General features: G+C 40.5%; 1 long non-coding RNA gene across 2 annotated transcripts; it reads right to left on the bottom strand.

Annotated features, from left to right (window-relative positions):
• Window positions 1-439: 439 nt before the first annotated feature.
• On the bottom strand, window positions 440-20578 carry LOC135175141 (uncharacterized). 2 transcript variants are annotated; one of them, XR_010302265.1, is made up of 4 exons: window positions 20531-20578; window positions 20273-20364; window positions 14114-14277; window positions 440-946 (listed from the first exon to the last, which is right to left on the bottom strand). It is a non-coding gene; the product is annotated as an uncharacterized LOC135175141 (long non-coding RNA). The 2 variants fall into 2 exon arrangements; XR_010302264.1 differs by lacking the exon at window positions 440-946 and having other exon boundaries at window positions 13517-14277.
• Window positions 20579-20810: the final 232 nt, after the last annotated feature.

Below are 20810 nucleotides of genomic sequence, written 5' to 3'. Positions count from 1 at the left end.
GCAGGGCAAGAAAGGTGATTCTGCCCCTTTATTCTGCTCTTGTGAGAATCCCCTGCCTCGAATACTTTATCTAGTTCTGGTGTCTCCATCACAAGGACACAGAGTTATTGGAGTAAGTCTAGAGGAGGGCCACAAAGATGATCCAAAGTCTGGAGCATCTCTGCTATCAGGATAGGCTGAGGGAGCTAGGGTTGTTGAGCCTGAAGAAGAGAAGACTGGGGGGGTCTTAGAGCTGCCTTCCAGTACCTGAAGGAAGCAGCCGAGTCTAGCTGAGAGATGTTCCTGCCTGGGGCAGGGAGGTTGGAGTAGATGATCTCAGAGATTTGTTCCAACCTAAGCCATTCTTCTGTTCTATGATTACTTTTTTTGCTTCAAAGTGCAGGCTTTCCTTCATAGTCATCTGTAGCACCTGCACATGCATAACTTTCAAAAACAGATCACTTAGAACAGGGCTTAACCATATCACCAGGGATAACTTTCAGTTACTTGATCTTAAAATAAATACCAGTGCCCAGTGTCTTTACTGCTTTGTTGATTTACAGCCTTCAGAACCATTTTGTGGTCTTGTTGATAATTCATGCCTAGTATGTATTTCAGGGGAATGTGTTTTAAAACATAATTGATATTTTTAACCTGAAAGGTTAAATGAGGCAAATGTGCTGTAATTATAACAGAGATACATCGCTATGCCTGAGAGGAGTAACTTAAAAGCTAATTCTGAACACTTGAATGTCAGTTTAATTATTAATGGAAAAATTGCTGATTGTCACATGATAAAATGCACCTCCTAGACTAGTTATTACTACAAAAATTGGAAGGTGCTGTATATGTTGCTATTTCATATCCTGCTGATTATATCTTGCCTGCTTCAACAAGGACTTTCTCGGTTGCTGATTGACAATGCATGGCATATCTACTTTGAAGGCTGTGGCACAAACTCTTCTTCCTGTTCAAGCAAAAAAACATGTTATCAATATTTCCATTGCAATTTATCTGTCTTTAATTGCTGTGTACCAGTGTCAGGGGAAAAAAAAAGTGCATGTTTATGTCTCATAAGACTTAGATCTCAGCATTTGAATAGGCAAATACCAATATGTCTGTATTGGGTTTACATGACAAGGTTTGATGGCAGAGAAGATACAGAGCTGGCTTTTGTGTGAAGATGACAGAAGCTTCCCCTATGTCTTGTGGAGCTAATATTAGCTGGCTCCAAAAGGGATTTGCTGCTGGCCAAGGCCAAGCCAGTCAGTGAGGGTGGTGTGGTGCTTTTTTTCCCCACTAAATGCATTGAAATGCTGCTCCATAAATTCACTGTTCTCTGGTTAGAAAGAGTCTTCTAATTTCCAGGCTAAGTTTATTAATAACCATTCATTCTGCTGTCAATGTTGTCCTATAGCTGCTCACCTTCTGTATAATTTTTCAGATGTATTTAGAAACATGGAATCACTCAGGTTGAAAAAGACCCCTGAGATAGTCAGGTCCAGCCACTAACCCCACTCTGCCAAGTTCACTACTAAACTGTATGGATAAGTATCACATGTAAATAACCTTTAAACACCTCCAGGGATGATGGCTAAACCACCTCTCTGAGCAGCCTATTCCAATGCTTGCTTACCCTCAGTGAAAAAAAAAAAAATAATCATAATTTCTAGCCTAAACTTCCCCTGGTACAGCTTGTGGCCATTAAAAGCACAATCATATCCCTTGCTCAGTGTTCATTTGACTAGTGCAAAAAGGCTTAGACTCATTTTATGCCCACTCCTAAAACAGTCTCTGTAGGACTCTTGAATTTCTTACCCGTTTTATGTTGATTTCTTTTGAACTACAATAACAATAATTGATACAAAAAGTATTGCAGAGCAGAGTAAGACCTCAAGTTTTTTTTTACAGTGATATTAACAGTCTTCTTTCTTCCCTGAAAATATAAAACCTGAGACATTTTTACATTGCCTTTGCTATTTTTCAGACCTTTCTCGCATGACTGGCTTCTAGTCATCCTGTAACAGATTTATTTATTCATGTTCTTTTCTTTTGTTCTTTCAGACTCACTCTCCAGATTGTGGCATCAATTCCTGTTGTTTAGCCTTAAGTTCACAAGCTATTGAATTTCACTTCATTTCTATTATTACTATCCTCAAGGTCATCCAATTTTTTCTATATGGAAGAGAATTTCCTACTCTTTCCTGTACAGACAACTACTCCAATTCTTTTTAATCAGAGAATTTAATTAACTCATTCCTTCACTTTGTGCCAAGGAGATCAGAAAGTGTATTATAAAGATTAACCTCATAACTGCTTCTAGAAAAGATCTACTTGTAAACCTTCCCCAAGCTCTTCAATGTGTTTTTGGATATTTCTTGCTTTTCAGTTCTCCACAAACTTGAATATTTCAACCTTATCCTATTTTCACCAATATGGCACTATCTCAGATGTTTAACTGATATCCAGCTAGGCAAGATCCACTCAATTATTCTGGAAAATGAAAATACAGTCTCTTTTCAGTGCAAAGTTTAGGTTAATCTAGATTGATAAATTAGTTGGCTGAAATCAGGAGTAGTTAGGCATCTGACTATTGATACATGTCCATATGATGTAAAAGATAAGGCTTGTGGTATGGATAAAAGGAATAACTACTAATTTTGCTTTAAAAGTAGCACAGATAAGCATATCAAATTTCCTTTGCTTCTCCTATATGTTTGACAGAAAAAGGAAAAAGCAAGAAAGGGGCAAACACTCCTCAAAACAAATGTTTCTCAAAAATTAAGTCTTGTGGTACTTGGGCTTTAGCATTAACTTTAGCTCCGGCCTTTTGTGAGCTCCTGACTGCTTCCTATTAACAGCATTGAATCATTACCATTGCAACCTTTCATTCTGTTAATATCACATATACGCAAGTTAGTTCTTGAAGTCAAGCCATTTCAACCAGAATCACATCATTTGCTCTTTTGTCATTTCTGCTCTTGGCATAGAACATCAGTTTCTCTGCACACAATATCAAGATAAACTTCGCATCTCTTTCTGAAGACATCATTCAGGTGACTTGAATCAGTGGAGCATGGATAACTCAGCACTTCAACTAGAAAAGGTGGCTCCTGAGGAAATATATAGATTATACAATGTATGATTTACTGAATACCCACTTCTTTTTGTGTTTTTTTTTTTCTGTTTGTTTGAGATTTTTTTATTTTGGTTGTTTATTTGTTCAGTTTGGGGTTGTTTCTTTGGTTCTTTTGTTTTATTGTTCTTTTTTTCCTAAGGTGTGATGCTTTGGGTGTAACCCACCCCCTCCACACTTAAGAAAATCACTCAGACTAGACTCAGCCACTGGAAATCAAAGAATGAAGCTATATTTACAGCTGACCACAATATACAAGCAGATATTTACAATATATACAGCTACATACAGTCATATACAAGTTAAAAAGGTAATACAGAAACACAACAGCCCTCCCAGAAACCAGAGTCCCCAGGAGAGGCTCCCAAGCACCCTTCCACCTCATTTCCACCCCTCTATCTTATCTCAGACTTTGCCTTACATTCAAGATGAGTTTGGAGAATTGGCCAGGGGGTTAGGAAGCAGATGGATTAGTTAGGCAGCAAGTTAAAGAGAGAAGTGCATGCAGTCAGAGACAGAGAGCAACTCTGTTATCTATATTTGTGTTCTTGTTTTTATACATCTCAGCAAGCCTATGAGTGAAACAGACATCACCATTGTTTCCTTTTCACAGCATATAATCTAATTCAAACTAGCACATAAGGGCTCCAGTGCACAGCAGCATAATCTGTTCTTCTGATAGAAGAGGTGGTTCCCAGACAAAGCAGGTAAATGTTCCATCATTCTTGTTCCATTAATTAACACAAAGGATTGAAACAGGTCTCAGAAGAAAACATCTCCTACCTCACATATTTTCAGACAGTATGAATTGGTTTGGGGCTGTTTTCATGTGTACAAATTATTTTACCTGCAGCACTAAACCTGTTTTATCACTGAAGTTGACATCTCTATGCTTTGGGAGTTTTATCCGAACGTTAAGACTTTTTGCCTGCCTGTGAAAATGCCATAGGAAAATTTTCTCTAGAAACTTACCATAACTGTCCATTTACTCTAGCAACACCTTAACTCTGTAAACTTACAAAAAGAAATATTTTCAGGGAAAATTTCTGCATGAACTTTTTCTGATGCAGCTGTCATGACCTCTGTCTGCAGCTAGCATTTCTATGCGCTGCTCTAAGACACAGTTCAAGGGAAAAACAATATGGCAATATTGGCTTCCTTAGGGACAGAGGTTACTATCATCCCAATAATCTTTTTACATAATGAAAATTGCAAGGGGTTGTTTTTCCAGCACTTTAAAGGACAAGGTAGATAATTAATACAGCTGGAAAATAGGTCCAAGAAAAGCCTTTAGTAAGGTAAAAAAAAGGTCCTGTTCCTAATGATTTTTTCCTTACGTCTGTGTTTTGTACTTCCATCATTAGATTATAGAAGCTGAGTACTTACAACCTTTAAACAGAGTTTGGAACAGACAGGTTAAATCTGCTTTTAAAAGATTTTTTTTTTCTTCTGATGCTCCTTCCAGACTTGACTTCATTTTCTGTCTCTTAGGCTGCAGCACTACTCATTTTGTAGTAGATGAAAGTTCTTATAAAGGCAGTCCATTAGACGTCTTTTTAGACAGCTGTATAGCTATAAGCAATATGTCCCATAATTACAATTCAGCTGGATGAAAGGTCAAAAAATATGGCAAAGTGTGTATAAAAGTGGACTTAAAAACCTATAAGCAAACAAAAGCATTTCCTGAACTCAAGGAACCTTTCAGACACAGTCAACCCTCTGCTCAATTCTTAAGGGCACAGCTCTAAGGACCTTTTTAATTCCTTTTTTTTCTTTTTAAGTTTGTTATTAGTTAAATTCTTTCATCACTGTTAAGAAACTGAACACAATGTTCTCACAGATGACCACACAGCCCTAGAAGAGGAATCACTTTTCTTGTCACTTATAACTAAAAGACAATTATCGGTGCTGAGTTTGGAAATATTTTATCTCCATAGCTGGAGAAAGTAATAGATTTTCTCTGTAACTTGCCAGATGAATCTCTGAATCATGGCTATAAATATTCACTCTACCTCGGTTTAAGGCAAACGAAACCTTTCTCTTCTTGCTTCTGATAGTGTTGTAGAGGTGGGAGAGCCATGCAAAAACTGGAGCTGATTCTGACTGAAATTAAGGGAAATACAAATTTGGCAGCCAGTGGCAAAAGAAGTACTGCCTCAAGTATTAGGAACAAGTAAATAAACTGCTTTTACAGACTTTTTTTTCATTAAATAAAAACTTTCATCAAAGTTATATTGTAAGAAATCACAAGTAAGCTCTTACTTTTAGGAAGAGGAAAGAGGATACTTTAAACAAAGAGTTAAAATGTTTGGAGAAAGAAAAAGCATTTGTACTAACAGCACAAACAGTTGTCTTGGGTTTATTCTGTTTACGCCTCTGGAAATGTCTAGCAAGCTTGCAGGCAATAGAAGGAAATGTGATTTAAAATAGATATAAAACCTAAAGTTCCACCTTCAGGCTTGAGGGAAGGAAATAGGATTGTGGCTTCACAATTTGTGCTTCACAATTTGTGCTTCATTTCTTCTGGTGCAGTTCCATTGGCATCAATGTGTAATCTATGGCGGAAGTTACCTCATAACCGATTCCTGCAAATTATGTGATTTCCTTTACAGCTGTGGCTGTAAAGCTGTTGGAACAGATCCCTGTGTACCTCTAAGGAAGTAAAAAATAATTTATTCTGTAACAGAATTATCTGATGTTTTGTCACTGGATGAATTCAAACTCCTTCCATTAACTGAGTACATGGAGAAAGTTCATGCAAAGGGCTCACAAACCATAATCATGTTCAGATGGTGTGACTCTTGATCCAAGACTAAAGGCAATCAGTAGGATCTTGCCACTGATCAATGATTTGCAGTTGTAGACTTCTATGAAATTCAAAAGCCACCTGCTGATGCATCTCTTTTGGGAAGATGTCAATCCAATTAACTGTTAAGAGGTTCAGTGCTTGAGATGCGAATGCATTTAATCAGCCTTCTTTTGCCAGTACATATAGCGACTGGTTTCTATTTTTACAGTTAATTAGAAACCATTTGGTGAGAGTGGGTATTCACCATTCAAATACATAGTGCTGTCAGCTGGAATCTTTCTGGGGTTTAATTTCAAGTATTGAGACATACCATAAGAAAAAAAACCAAAACATAACAAAACAACAACAACAAAACAACCTGCAGATGGATGTTTAAAAATAAATATTAATGTCTTTATACCCTGAATTATTTACCAATGTCATGTCTATGGGCTTGTGATGGTTTGGGTGTTACCCTTCCCCATCCCCCCCCCCCCCCTTAAGAAAATCACCCAGACTAGACTCAGCCACTGGAAATTAAAGAATGAAGCTATATTTACAGCTGACCACAATATACAAGCAGATATTTACAATCTATACAGCTATATACAGAAATATATGAGTTAAAAAATAATACAGAAACACAACACCCCTCCCAGAAAACAGAGTCCCCAGGAGGGGCTCTCAACCACCCTTCCTCCTCCTTTCCACCCCTCTACCTAATTCCAGACATTCCCTTATGTGCAAGGTGAGTTTGGAGGATCAGCCAGGAGGGTTGGGAAGCAGAGGGGTTAGTCACACAGACAGCAAGTTAAGGAGAGAAGGGAGGCACCAAAGCCAAAGAGCAACTGTGTTATCTACATTTATATTCTTGTTTATATACATCTCAGCAAGCCTATGAGTGAAGCAGACATCACCATTATTCCGTTTTCACAGCCAGTAATCTAATTCCTCTCACTAAAATATCCCAGCTAGGCTCAAACTAGCACAAGGCTAAACGCGTGCATGAGAAACCAGAAAAGTATGAAGTGTAATATCTTCTTTTTGCCAAACTTCAAAATTTAGACTCATCACATGTATACTATGCTTACTTAGATTCATAAATTCATAGAATGGTTTCCTACCCTAAATAAGCAGAAGGAAGAGTTAATAAATTTGAGGAGACAGAGGAAGAAATTCTGGATGTACATGAGGTAATGACCAAAATAAAACCTACTTTCAATAGGATAATAGTTTCACTCACTATGATTTCTACTTTCAATGGATGTTTATGATCAAATCTTTCTGAGCAAGGAATAAAAATGGAAATTTTTTATTTAGATTAATATTTTTAAGTGTTACATATTTTTGAAGTGTGAATATTTTTTTTTTTACATATTCTGATCATCAAAATTCTGAAACAGCTTTATCACTTCATACGTTGGCAAGGAGCTACCACACTTCAAATGTTAAAGTTACATTCTTAGCTGAGATATCTTTGGAAGAGATTATGAATGAATGTTGATTTTTTTTCCCCAGTTTTACTTTTTAATTCATTTTTAACTTATTTTTAAAAAAATATTTGGAATGTCATGGAAAAGATACTTTGTTCAGGAGAGATATTTATTAGAGAAAAGAGGCATTTGTTTTGGTTTATGCATATAATTATATGGAACAACATTCTCTGTTGCTCAGAGGCCTGGAAAATAGACTTTATATCTGTTTTCTGCAGAAGTAATTCAATAGATTTATCAGAGTCAGTACATTAAAGCTGACTCTAGAAGGCTGATTCTGCCAAGTGACCCCCTACTTGTTCTGAAGAAACACTTCCTCAGAAGACACAACAAGATCACTCTAGTGTACAGAAGTGGGAAAATGTCATATGAGAGAACACAGAGGAGATGAAAATGAAGTTGGCTACTGAGATTCTCTTTAGTTGAAATGCAGGGAGAGAGCAAAATAATTGCTGTTCTTTGTGAAGGTGAAGAAATAGACTGGAAAGGATGCTTTTAAAATATGGAGGCAGAAATGCAGTAGTTTGCTCTAACCTCATATCATCTCACTATCTATTCTCAGACATTAGTTTGCAGGAAGGTTAGAGAATCATTGGACACTGGAATTGGCTGCCCAGGGAGGTGGTGGAGTCGCCGTCCCTGGGGCTGTTCAAGGCAAGATTGGACGTGGCACTTGGTGCCATGGTCTAGCCTTGAGCTCTGTGGTAAAGGGTTGGACTTGATGATCTGTGAGGTCTCTTCCAGCCCTGATGATACTGTGAGATGGAACACCACCATACACAAAATTTCTGCTTTTATTTCCACCAGCAACAGAAGCTTTGTATTGAGATGCAACAGGAGTCTTCTATGGAGATACCACATACTTGAAAGATCTTTCTGTTTGCTTTCATCATGAATAAAAGAGGTGAAAGCTATTAGATGTATAATTATCAAACATACACTCTGGTAATCCCCTAGCTTTACACTCGTGAACTGCTGGCAGTAAGCTTTATGGGATGGCTACCTATTTTTGGAGGAAAGAAGAATCTACATGCATGGACATGAATCCTGCTGTGTTAAAAGATATCAAAGCCAGGAAGAATGTTACTCAGTAATACCTATTGTGCATCCCACAAGTTAATTGTAAGCAGTGAAAAAACTTTCATTATTCCAGCAGGCGAAAATTCCAATGTGAGCCTAGAGACCTATTGTTATTACAGGTACTTCAGATACAAGTCTTACTTTGGCTGCCTAAAGTTTGGTTTCCATAGTCTACCATTAATTCTAACATAATGAAGACTGAAACATATCCCTAAGTGTTGTAAAAGTAGTAAAATACTGAAGTTTATAAGTAGGAATGTTAGTGTTATCATTAACCTGAATAAAACATATAATAACATAATTTGAATAATGCCCATTTAGGTAGGTTACAAATGCTATTCCACATCAAACTTGTGAAAAATGACTGGTTACATTAAGTAACTAACAGATAGAGATCAGCAGAGTATTGTGGTGGCTTGATCTGAGCTAGCTGCCAGACACTTGCCCAGCCACTCTCTTCCTCCTCCTCAACAACGCAAGAGAAAATAAAGTCATACCTGTCACAGTAAAGACAGAGAGGTCATGAATTTTGAAAAATTATCATATCACATTCATTAATTACTCATTCATTACAGTGTGTTGTGGTAGGCCTGATGGGCCCTGTTGCGGAGGGCAGAAATAATTCGTGGCCGAGTCGAAAATTTATCAAAAATAGATATTTTTATTTTTACAAAACCCGCCCCCACAACTATATATACAAAGATTAATTTCGTTTGATAAACAGGTTCAGTTGCATGAGAATTCTACGAGGATACCATTAATAATCTGACTATATATATTTGGAAGTCAGTTTTTGGAAAAGGCCTCAGCTATTAATTAATAGCGGTTTCTTACTAAATTAAGCTAAGCCAAATAACTCACTCAGGCTGGCTCGTGCGGTCTGTCTTCCTCCTCCAGCGGCTGCAGGAGTCGTTAAGGGTCGTTAAGGGTCGTTAGGCAGACAAAGGTGTGTGCCTAACAGCAAAGCAAGTCCTTTGGTCTCTCTGCAGTCCAGGCACAGGGGAGTGAGCGAACTCGTCCAGGCACACGCAAAATCCAAAACGGGAACCCCAAAGGCGGGAAGACCCCCAATATTTATACCCTTCGCTAGACAAAGGGCAGAGTTACCACACTTTAGGCGCGAAAGCGCACGGCCAATCCCAGCCTGGCTCCAGCGCGGGAACTCACGGGGCAGTCGCCGCCCCCTTCTCGGCTGCAGGGCAGGCGAGGCGGGGGGGAAACCAGGCGGCTTTTCCCCTTTCCCCCCGAAGTCCGGGCAGGAGAGGAATTTAGGGGTACAGGACTCCAGGACAGGCCCAAAATAGGCTTATACCCGTCCTGCCTTTCCTAGGCATGTTCTTCTGCTCCACCAGAGAGGCAAGCACAGGAAATGGGACACAAAAGAACCTGTAGCCACTGAGTCTGGCCTGCCCAGGTTCCTGTAGTGTAAGGTACACACACATAGCTTGTGCCTGCCTAGTGCAGGGCCCGTGCTTTTCCCAAATTAGGGAAAAGTGAGCCCATGTCTTTGCCTAATATGGTATGGTCTGGATAACTGCCATCCTGATTGGCTGTTCTGTGTCCAAAGGGCAATTAATCTCAGCCCACATTGATAAAAGGAGATATGCAGGTGAACAACCTGCTTTGCTTCCCTGCTCTTTGCTGTGCTCTCTCTGCTGTGCCCAGCCCTGCTGCTATTGCACACTGCCTTATTGCTTGCCTGCTAAACTCCACTGCTGTGAGTTACCAGGAGCAGACCCTGGATGTCTGCACACGATCTGCCTGTGTGGCCAGCATGACATTGTGCTGAGACTGCATGACATCCTGCCTCTGCACCTGAAAGTCCTGCTTAGCAGTTCTGGACATATATACAGATTGTCCAGAAGAAGCCAGGAGACAAGGTCAGAGATTGTCTGCCTCTTTCCCCAGAAGTCGGGAAGATTCAAGTCTCAACATCCAACAAGACAGAGTCCCCTGTAAGCATTTGGGCACTGTCTGGACTGTGGCTAAGCCCCACGAGTGGGTAATAATAATTTGTGAGTAAATGCTTAAATGCTTCTTTGTAATTCTCCATTGCCTTCTGCCATAGAGCAGAAACAGCTTCCTGATCCCAGCTACTGGGCAAGCAGCATACTGACAGCAAGTGGCATTTGACCACAGGAATCCTCTTGCAGTTCAATTAATGTCTATATATTTTGCTGGTTAGTACTAGATCTAGATATTATCCATAGAATGCTTCCATGACCTTGTAAGAACTGAAATATTATTAAAATTAGTGGTTGGGGGTGGTGAGAGTTCTGAATATCAAAATTAATAAACAACATTCATTTTGGAAAATATCATCTTGCAATAATTAATTTCCCCTGCCAAACACACTGTTCAAGGCCAAGTTGGATGAGACCTTGAGTAGCTGAGGATAGTTATTGTCTAGCTAGTCAAGGCTAGTGTCCTTGTCCATGGCAGGGAGGTTGAAGTATCACAGAATAATCATAGAATCAACCAGGTTGGAAGAGACCTCCAAGATCATCCAGTCCAGATCTCTAAAGTCTGTTCCAACCTATGCCATTCTATGAAACCAAAATGACAGTAAATATCTTTATGTAAGCTTTAACCATGTGATTATGTGATTGGAGAAAAACATTATAACTTCTAATGGGAATTTTCTCAATATTTAAATGCTTTTTTATACATTAATGCATCCTTTGCTTGCACATGTGTGTCATTAAAGTTTTTAGTTTCTATAGGTGTGCATTTATGTGGCTATATCTGAGCATAACTTAAAGCAGGGTCAAACTTGAAAGGTATTTCAGCAATAGGGTATCCATCTCAAGGATTAGGTACTGGTGATGCAAACAGTTTTGTGAAACAGTGGAAATGGAAGCAGCTCATTTGTGTCTCATCTTAATGAATCATCAAAACATTGTCCATAGAATCATAGAATCAACCAGGTTGGAAGAGACCTCCAAGATCATCCAGTCCAACCTATCACCCTGCCCTATCCAATCAACTAGACCATGGCACTAAGTGCCTCATCCAGGCTTTTCTTGAAGACCCCCAGGGACGGTGCCTCCACCACCTCCCTGGGCAGCCCATTCCAATGGCAAATCACTCTCTCTGGGAAGTACTTCCTCCTAACATCCAGCCTATACCTACCCTGGCACAACTTGAGACTGTGTCCCCTTGTTCTGTTGCTGCTTGTCTGGGAGAAGAGGCCATCCCCCTCCTGGCTACAATGCCCCTTCAGGTAGTTGTAGACAGTAATAAGATCACCCCTGAGCCTCCTCTTCTGCAGGCTAAACAGGCCCAGCTCCCTCAATCTCTCCTCATAGGATTTGTGTTCCAGGCCCCTCACCAGCTTTGTTGCGCTTCTCTGGACACATTCCAGCACCTCAACATCTCTCTTGAATTGAAGGGCCCAGAACTGGACACAGTACTCAAGGTGTGGCCTGACCAGTGTTGAGTACAGGGATAGAAGAACCTCCCTTGTCCTAATGGCCACACTGTTCCTGATGCAGGCCAGGATGCCACTGGCTCTCTTGGCCACCTGGGCATACTGCTGGCTCATCTTCAGCTTACTGTCTATCAGTACACCCAGGTCCCTTTCCTCCTGACTGCTCCATTTTTCTGTCTACAGGAGATTATTAAGACCCATCCAGGATGTGCAGCACCTACTACATGTTTGTATGAGGGCAGATGGTAGAAACAAAACAAAATAAACAACAATAAACCCCAAACAAATAATAGAAAAAACACCTGCCAAAGTACATTTCAATACACCAGAGTTGGTGGTGGAAGCCACATCCCTGGAGGTGTTTAAGGCCAGGCTGGATGAGGCTGTGGCCTGCCTGATCTAGTGTGAGGTGCCTCTCCACAGGGTTGGAATTAGATGATCCTTGTGGTCCCTTCCAGCCCTGACTGATTCTGTGATTCTAAATGAGATAACAAATGCACAAACCCAACTATACACGCAAAAGCACATTGATTAAGCCCACTCAAATACTAAAATTAATGAAAATAAATAAATAAATAGTCTGAACTCCTCATAGGCACTGACACAATCAGCACAGCAATCTTAATCTGTAATCCTCGTGTGATGTAATCTGCTTTGGTCTACCGGAAGCAATCATGCTAGGTCAGCTCATTCCAGTTATGGTCTGAATTTGTTCTTTTCAGTTCTACTTACTGAGAAGCAAAAAAAGCAAAGGGAGTAAAAAATATTAGACTGTCAATATTAAAAAGCTTTCCCTCTTCAAAGAATTTAAGAGTTTGAGGAAGTCAGCAATTAATTTGGAGAAGTTATGTTGAGAAAACAAACATATTTTGCTGGCTGCAGATGTTAAAACTGATGTTTAAATATAGGACTATGATAAAACCAGTCGACACAAAGACTTTGCTCTCTCTAATAGTTGGAATCCCTATCTTCTCTCATTCCCTGAGATTGCTTGAGGGATGTTGGTTATCAATTTCAAGAACACACAAGACAGAAGCTCGGACAGGAAAGGTATTCATGCACTGACAACTGCCCAGAGTTAGTGTGTGTGTGTGAGTAGGGCACATTTCAAAAAGCTTTTGGATCAGAGCCAGCTACAGTCTAAATCTTTTTTTGTTCATATAATAATTACATTAATTATATTACTGATACTTTTCTAAATTAAAAAGGATTGTTTGATTGTGTCCTTGACTATTTTATTATGGAATGTTTCAAAGATGGAACACTGCTATATTCCTGATGTGAAAATAATGGTTTCTTTTGTAAAATATATCTTGAACAGACTAAACCTTATGTAAGGCAGCTACATTATAAAACATTACATGGAATCAAATTACTCTCCAGCTATGCTGAGTTGGAATCACTGATTTTGCAATCTGTGTTCAGTATTAAGAGCTACACAGAATACTCAGTTGTGCCAGGGGAGGATATGAAGGGATTAGAGAGACCAATATATCACAGGCTAACCTCTTTGCTCTGGACATTCACAGGGACACAGGCAATTCCCATTCTACTGATACCTGGAGCTACTAGAGATGAAAACAAATCAATATTACAAAGTAAAGCTGAAATTTAAGGTAAGCAATTTTTTTATTCATTATAATTTTTCACGTTGAGCATCTTTTCTATACTGAATTGTGAGTGTAAGCAACATTTGTAATTTTAAAAGAAAACCCATCTCAGGAGCAGAACAGTTCCCAGCAGCAACTAACTTCCCTTTTGTTTTAAATTTCCTTAGTAGAATTCCTAGAGAGTAGTAGTATTGATCCCAGTTTTATTTATATAATGGTAAAAAAAATACTTCTAGCAGAGAGGTAAAAATCAGAGTTGCTTATTCCTCAAAAAAATATCCAAAGTCTGTATGGGCACATAAAAATCACATGCTAGAAAACAGAAAATCAGTACAAATGCTTCTTCTTTTCACAGTAGCATATATTAAAAACAAAAAAATAAAGCTTTGTAGTCTTATGTAACATATAATCTCATTATTATTGTTTTGTAAAATAGGTTAATAATAGCTAATAAGTTATAATTAAACACAGCTTCTATGCTTTTTCAGCTTGTCATAATGGGAGATATTTACAGCTAGATCACCTTCTAGATGTTTTCAAAAGGTACCCTATTTTTTTTAGGGTTATGCTAGAATTTCTGTTTCTTATGTGTTTTACCTTTTCCTGGCTGTGTTCTCTACGAGTGGGATCAGCAGTTCTGTGAGGAGCTGTAGAGCACTATGAATACTAGCTGTGCACAAACAGTTAATCTGTAGCTTCACACTATGGAGTGGATGTTTCTTGGAGGTCTTTATGGGCAGTTTGAGTCTTCAAACTTCTTGCTTCAGAAAAGGCAAAGAGAAAGAATGAACAATTGTCAGGACAAACAAGAGTGGGGATAGAAATTGAAGAAAAAATAACTACTTCAACTATACTACAGCAGTCTTGACAGTTTCATAGCTTCATAGCATGGTATAGATTGGAAGGGACTTTGAAGATCATGTAGTTCCAACTCCCCTGCCATGAGCAGGGACACCTTCCACTAGACCAGGTCACTCAAGACCTCATCCAACCTGGCCTTGAACATTTAGAGAGAGGGCACATCCGTAACCTCCCTGGGCAGCCTGTGCCAGTGTGTCACCACCCTTACTGTAAAGAATTTCTTCCTAATCTCCAGTCTAAATTTCCCCTCTTCAAGTTTAAATCCACTCTCTCTCATCCTGTCACTACTGGGCCTTGTGAAAAGTCCCCTCCTGGCTTTTTTGCAGGCTCACTTCAGGCATTGGAAGGCCACTATAAGGTGTCCCCAGAGCCTTCTTTCCTCCAAAATAAGCAACCCCAGCTCTCATAGCCTGTCTCCATAAGGGAGGTTCTCCAGCCTTCTGACCATCTTTGTGGCACTCTTCTGGACCCGCTCCATCAGTTTGATGTCCCTCTTATGCTGTGGACCCTAGAACTGGACACAGTACTCTAAATGGGGTCTCACAAGAGCAGGGTAAAGGGAAAGAATCAGTTCCATCATCCTGATAGTCACACTTCTTTTGATGCAGCCCAGGACAAGGTTACCTTCTGGGTTGCCAGAACACATAGCTGGTTTGTAGTGAGTTTATCATCAACTGACACGCTCAAATCCTTCTCCTTAATATTCTCTTTAAGCACGCATGGAAGAGCATGATCCAATCAGTAATTCTGCTAAATGCTACTACTCCACATTGTTGAAGTTTCTTAAACTTAGGAAATACAACTTAAAAACATTCTGTCAGTTAAGGTACTTTGATCTTTTGGGAAGTATTGTGGGACTCACTGCTGAGGATATTTATTAATTGCAGAAAATTCTAGGATCTTGAAAACATCTATTGAAGAAGTTTTTTGCTTGCCATTTATCATCTCTATCAAGTAGCAAATTTGTACCATAAATTTAGATTAAAATTTAACCCTAGATTACTCATATATAAGTAGCCTTAGACTACTTGTAATTAATTTATGGAAAATTTTCTTAAATGCAGGTATAAAATGGGGGTTCTCAATTAGAAATCAATGGAAGCTGAGTGACAAAAGGAAGAGTTTGGAATTGAACTGACTTTTGAAACTGTTAATCATAGAATCAACCAGGTTGGAAGAGATCTCCAAGATCATCCAGTCCAATGTAGCACCCAGCCCTAGCCAGTCAATTAGACCATGGTACCAAGTGCCTCATCCAGGCTTTTCTTGAACACCTCCAGGGATGGTGACTCCACCACCTCCCTGGGCAGCTCATTCCAATGGCAAATCACTCACTCTGGGAAGAACTTCCTCCTAACATCCTGCCTATACTTCCCCAGCACAGCTTGAGACAGTGTCCTCTTGTTCTGTTGCTGGTTGCCTGGAAGAAGAGGCCAATCCCCACCTGGCTACAACCTCCCTTCAGGTAGTTGCAGACAGCAATGAGGTCACCCCTGAGCCTCCTCTTCTCCAGCCTGAACAACCCCAGCTCCCTCAACTTCTCCTCATAGGATTTGTGCTCCAGGCCCCTCATCAGCTTTGTTGCCCTTCTCTGGACATGTTCCAGCACCTCAACATCTCTCCTGAATTGAGGGGCCCAGAACTGGACACAATACTCAAGGTGTGGCCTGACCAGTGTTGAGTACAGGGGAAGAATAACCTCTCTTGCCCTACTGGCCACACTGTTCCTGATACAGGCCAGGATGCCATTGGCTCTCTTGGCCACTGAGGCACACTGCTGGCTCATCTTCAACATACTGTCTATCAGTACCCCCAGGTCCCTCTCCTCTTGGCTGCTCTCCAGCCACTCAGTCCCCAGCCTCTAGCACTGCTTGGGGTTATTGTGACCAGAGTGCAGAACCCTGCACTTGGCCTTGTTAAATCTCATCCCATTGGCCTCTGCCCACCCATCCAGCCTGTCCAGGTCCCTCTGCAGGGCTCTCCTACCTTCCAACAGATCAACACCTGCTCCTAGCTTGGTGTCATCTGCAAACTTACTGATGCTGGACTCAATCCCCTCGTCCAGACCATCAATAAAGATATTGAACAGGAATGTTCTATACAGGCCTGTTGACTACGTCAGAGAATTTTTATGCTTATGCCTACAGTGCTTTTGTCAAGAAAGTTAAATTTATTTTCTTTGTTGTGTATGATTTTTTTTCCTTCTCATTTTCTGCTCAAGCATCCTATGATTTTCCATATTGCTGACATGAAATTTGAAAACAATAATAAGTAATTGTCACTTGATGTCCTGGGCAATTTAGGGAAAAAATGCAACAAATAAGGCAAGGTAGCAGTCTTCTTATATTTGTGTAATCCCCACGGTAGTGGAGAAAACTGAATAATTTAGCACTTCCTTCGCTTTACCAAAGGCAAGTGGGTGAGTCAGGAACTTCTGCTGAGGAGTTAGGAGGAGGCTTAGCTGAAAAGGGACTTGAAAAAATGAAAGTAAAAAAATATAGCTAGTCCTTAGGGAAGCACTGAGTCAGGATCATGGAAAGGTAAGAAGGTATGGAAATAGCTGTAAGTTCAAACCTGAGACTACAGGCATTTTTTAAGCTAGTTGCTGCACTGGAGTTCTTCCTGGAAGGAGATATCTTTAGCAAATGTGGAATTTTTGCAATGTTATAGATTTCTTTAATCTTATTTTGTCAATTTTTAGGTCTGGAGTGCATAGTTTAATAGTAAGCATGGCTGTGCTAGCATTTTTTTGAGTTCTTGGTATGTAAATGAAATTGGACTTACTTCTTTAACAAATAAGACAATATTTAAATTTATAGGGCTTTTCTTCCATTAGATTTATATTGCAGGCAGACCCAAACTATATTATTGGAAGGCCTAAAAACCACCTAGATCATATTTTATGAAGATGAATCTTTGATGTAAAAGTCACTTTTCAAGTTAACCTTTGAAGGAAAGGAGAGAATATCCATTTATTTAGAATAGATTTTGTTGAAGAATATTTTCTCAAAATCTTTGCATAAAGCCATTGTTTTCATGCTAAAATGCTTTAGTCTTTTCTACAGTCATAGGATATCAAAGATGCTGTGATAATGGGCAAAGTTAAGAGATCACTAAGGTCACACTCCACTTCTCCCACTAGCATCTGTGAGAAGTGCTCTACTACACTGAGTCTCATCTTTCTGTGGCTTCTAAATTATATCTGATTATTTTCACTTGCATTTTTGTAAATGCAGCATGAGTGTTAAAGGAAATCATGATAGATGGAATGATATTCCAGGGCAGGGGAGGAGGAGAGGGAGAGGATCTGTGTGGGAGGGAATATTTGCTTGTTTTAGCTGAAATTGTAGATCCATCTGTCCTCATATCTTCAGAACTTCTTTGTGTGAATTAGTCCAGAAGATTTTAGGAACTCTCTCAAGAACCTTCACTAAATCTGCTACAACTCTAAGCAATTATGTGCTTGTAAGAGTGAGTTCTGTTCAAGCAAAATTCTTTTTCAGCTGGTGAGACCTGCTCTAAGAGGCTAAATTCTACAGATGCAATAGAAAAACATTTAAGCCCAAATGGGTGAGGTTTAAACTGGATTAGTTTATAGTAGTAATTTAAGTCTCTTCATGAGTTAGTTATATTTTTAGCTAGATACTCATCTTTATGTAACAGGAAATGAGAGATGCTTTTATTCACAGTGTGTTAGTTGCTGTTCTGTAATGTAATAAAGGAAGCAACTATATTTTCTGTTGCTGTGCTACTGCTTTGTGAAACTCTGTAGCTGAATTAGATCATAGGCATGCTTATGACTTTTGGGCTGTACTATTGTGAAGCTTCAAATTTTTTTTTTTAGTGGCATTCCACTGAGTTACTGGAATACAGTTAAGTGTCCATCCTTGGAGGTATTCAAATCTTTCTTGACATGGACCCAAGCAACCAGCACAACGTGGCCCTGCTTAAGCAGGGAAGTTGGACAATATGGTTCAGAGGCCCCTCTCAACCACAAACTCTATGTCATCCTGCAAAAGTTGCAACAAATCTGTAAAAATATGTTTCTGCCCATGAGTAATCATTTTTCAGAAGTAGTATTTGATACAGTTCACACAGTTCCTTCCATTCATGCCTCAAGCTGTTGCAAAGCCATTTTTGAGAAGCTTAGAGTGTATTCTGGATCTTAACTTCAGGTGTTATTTGCACTGGATGTATTGTCCAGGGGCTTGCACTGTAAGAGAAGACAGCACTTATAAGAGAGGCTTGTAAACTTCATCTTTCATGAAGATACTTAAATTGAGATTCACCTGAAGGCATGGACACATCTAAACTTTAAGAATGCTGCCTGCCTGCTTTCCTGCCTCTTTAGTGCAATCTTACACCAAGCTGGTTAACTTTCTGAAGCATACTCTGCTCCTTTAAGTTATGTGCCTCCAGCTGGGTATGTAACACTATTCAATATGCCTTATGGTAGGGCTGGCACTTGTGACTAAGAATTTATGTAAGAAATTATACACCTCCTAAAAGATCTTCATATCTCTGCATTGGCAACTGAAGTCTAAGTAATATATAGCATGATTATGCAACTGAATCCCATTTGTTGTTCACCTGACTCTCCCTTTGTTTTTTATGAACTGTCTCTCCTCTAACTACAACACTCACACGTAGACTTTATCTGTAGGCATCCTAATTTAGTTCAATCTTATCCCAGAATCTAAGGGTGGAGTGGAAAAATGCTGATAAGGACTCTGATAAATTGAAGATTTACTTCTAGAGAGCAAAAGCTGTCAAGAAATACTGACTTCACAGCCCAAGGGAGCTTTCCTTTGAGTCTGATGGAGCTAAAGCTTCTCTGGTTCCCTCTTTGAAGTCCACACAGTAGTAAGGCCAAGCCATGTGTTAGCAGCACCCACAAATCTCAATTACATTCAAGAGAGATATTGAGATATTGCAACATGTCCAGAGAAGGGCAACAAAGCTGGTGAGAGGCCTGGAACACAGCGCTGAGGAGAGGCCGAGGGAGCTGGGGATGTGCAGCCTGGAGAAGAGGAGGCTCAGGGGTGACCTCATTGCTGTCTACAACTACCTGAAGGGACATTGTAGCCAGGTGGGGGTTGGTCTCTTCTCCCAGACAATGAGCAAGAGAACAAGGGGACACAGACTCAAGCTGTGCTGGGGAAGGTCTAGGCTTGATGTTAGAAGGAAGTTGTTCCCAGAGAGAGTGATTGGCATTGGAATGGGCTGCCCAGGGAGGTGGTGGAGTTGCCATCCCTGGAAGTGCTCAAGAAAAGACTGGATGAGCTACTTAGTGCCATGGTCTGGTTGAGTGGATAGGGCTGTGTGCTAAGTTGGAGTGGATGATCTTGGAGATCTCTTCCAACCTGGTTGATTCTATGATTCCGTGAGAAGTGGTCCCACCACTGAGGCCTGAGGAGTAGCACTGCTGCCTGCTGGATTGAACTCCACTGACTGTTACTCTTTGGGTGCTCAGCCAGTGCTTTATCCAGCAGAACCATGCCTCTCCAAGCCAGAAGCAGCCTCTTAGTCCACAAGAATCCTGTGGAAACCAGTGTTAAAGGCTTCTGGAAAGTCAGGGCAGACAGTACCTGCAGCCTTCACTTTCCTCAAGGAGCTCCTCCACCACCACCACCACCCCTCACCTGCCCAAAACAGTCCCTGCTCTTGTTCCCCCACTCTGCACTTATCCATAGCACCTCCTGCTCCCCCCCAAACCCTTACCTCCCCTAAGCAGCCCCTGCTCTCCTCTTTCACTCTTCCTATTGCAGTGGCCATTGGTGCTAACCCTAACTAAATGATCTTTCAGGGTCCCTTCCAGTCCCTAACAATCTGATTCTTCACCACATCTCACCTTGCTAATGCAGTTCCTGCTCCCCCGTGCCCTTACCTGCTTACCTCTCACTTTGCCTGAAGAGCAATTCTTCTCCACCACCATTTCTGCAGTCAGCTCAGAGCCAGAGGCAAGAGCCTCAAACAGCTAAAATACCCTACAAAAGAAACCAGCTCCAACAAGGACACACACCCAGCACCCGTGGATGATGTTGTACATTGCAATGGTTTTTGAGCCTAACCCTAGCGAGCCGGGGGGCCACCAGGCCCCCCGGCCTTTGAAATCCTCCACCAGTTCACCCAGTGCACACCATGGAGACTCACCAGGGACGCCAGGCAGAGGATCCCTTGGCCCACAATGGGCCTAACTTGGAGCTTCCAGCTTTGCTGGGGCAGAATATAAAGGGGAGTGGGCAGGGAGGGCAAAGTGGCCACACCTGGGGTGGGAGGAGACTCCAATAGCCAGCTAATAGCAAACGGCAGCACCTGGTGGCAACACATCTGATGTGTTACAATAGGAAATGAATTAAATGGTGATTAATTAATTACAAGCATAACAGATGATAGCAATATCTGTCATCAAAGGTGATTACATTATGCCCAG

The sequence above is a fragment of the Pogoniulus pusillus genome, chromosome 4 (genome assembly GCF_015220805.1).
Source record: "Pogoniulus pusillus isolate bPogPus1 chromosome 4, bPogPus1.pri, whole genome shotgun sequence".
NCBI lineage: Eukaryota > Metazoa > Chordata > Aves > Piciformes > Lybiidae > Pogoniulus > Pogoniulus pusillus.
This window is presented reverse-complemented; position numbering and strand designations above follow the sequence as displayed.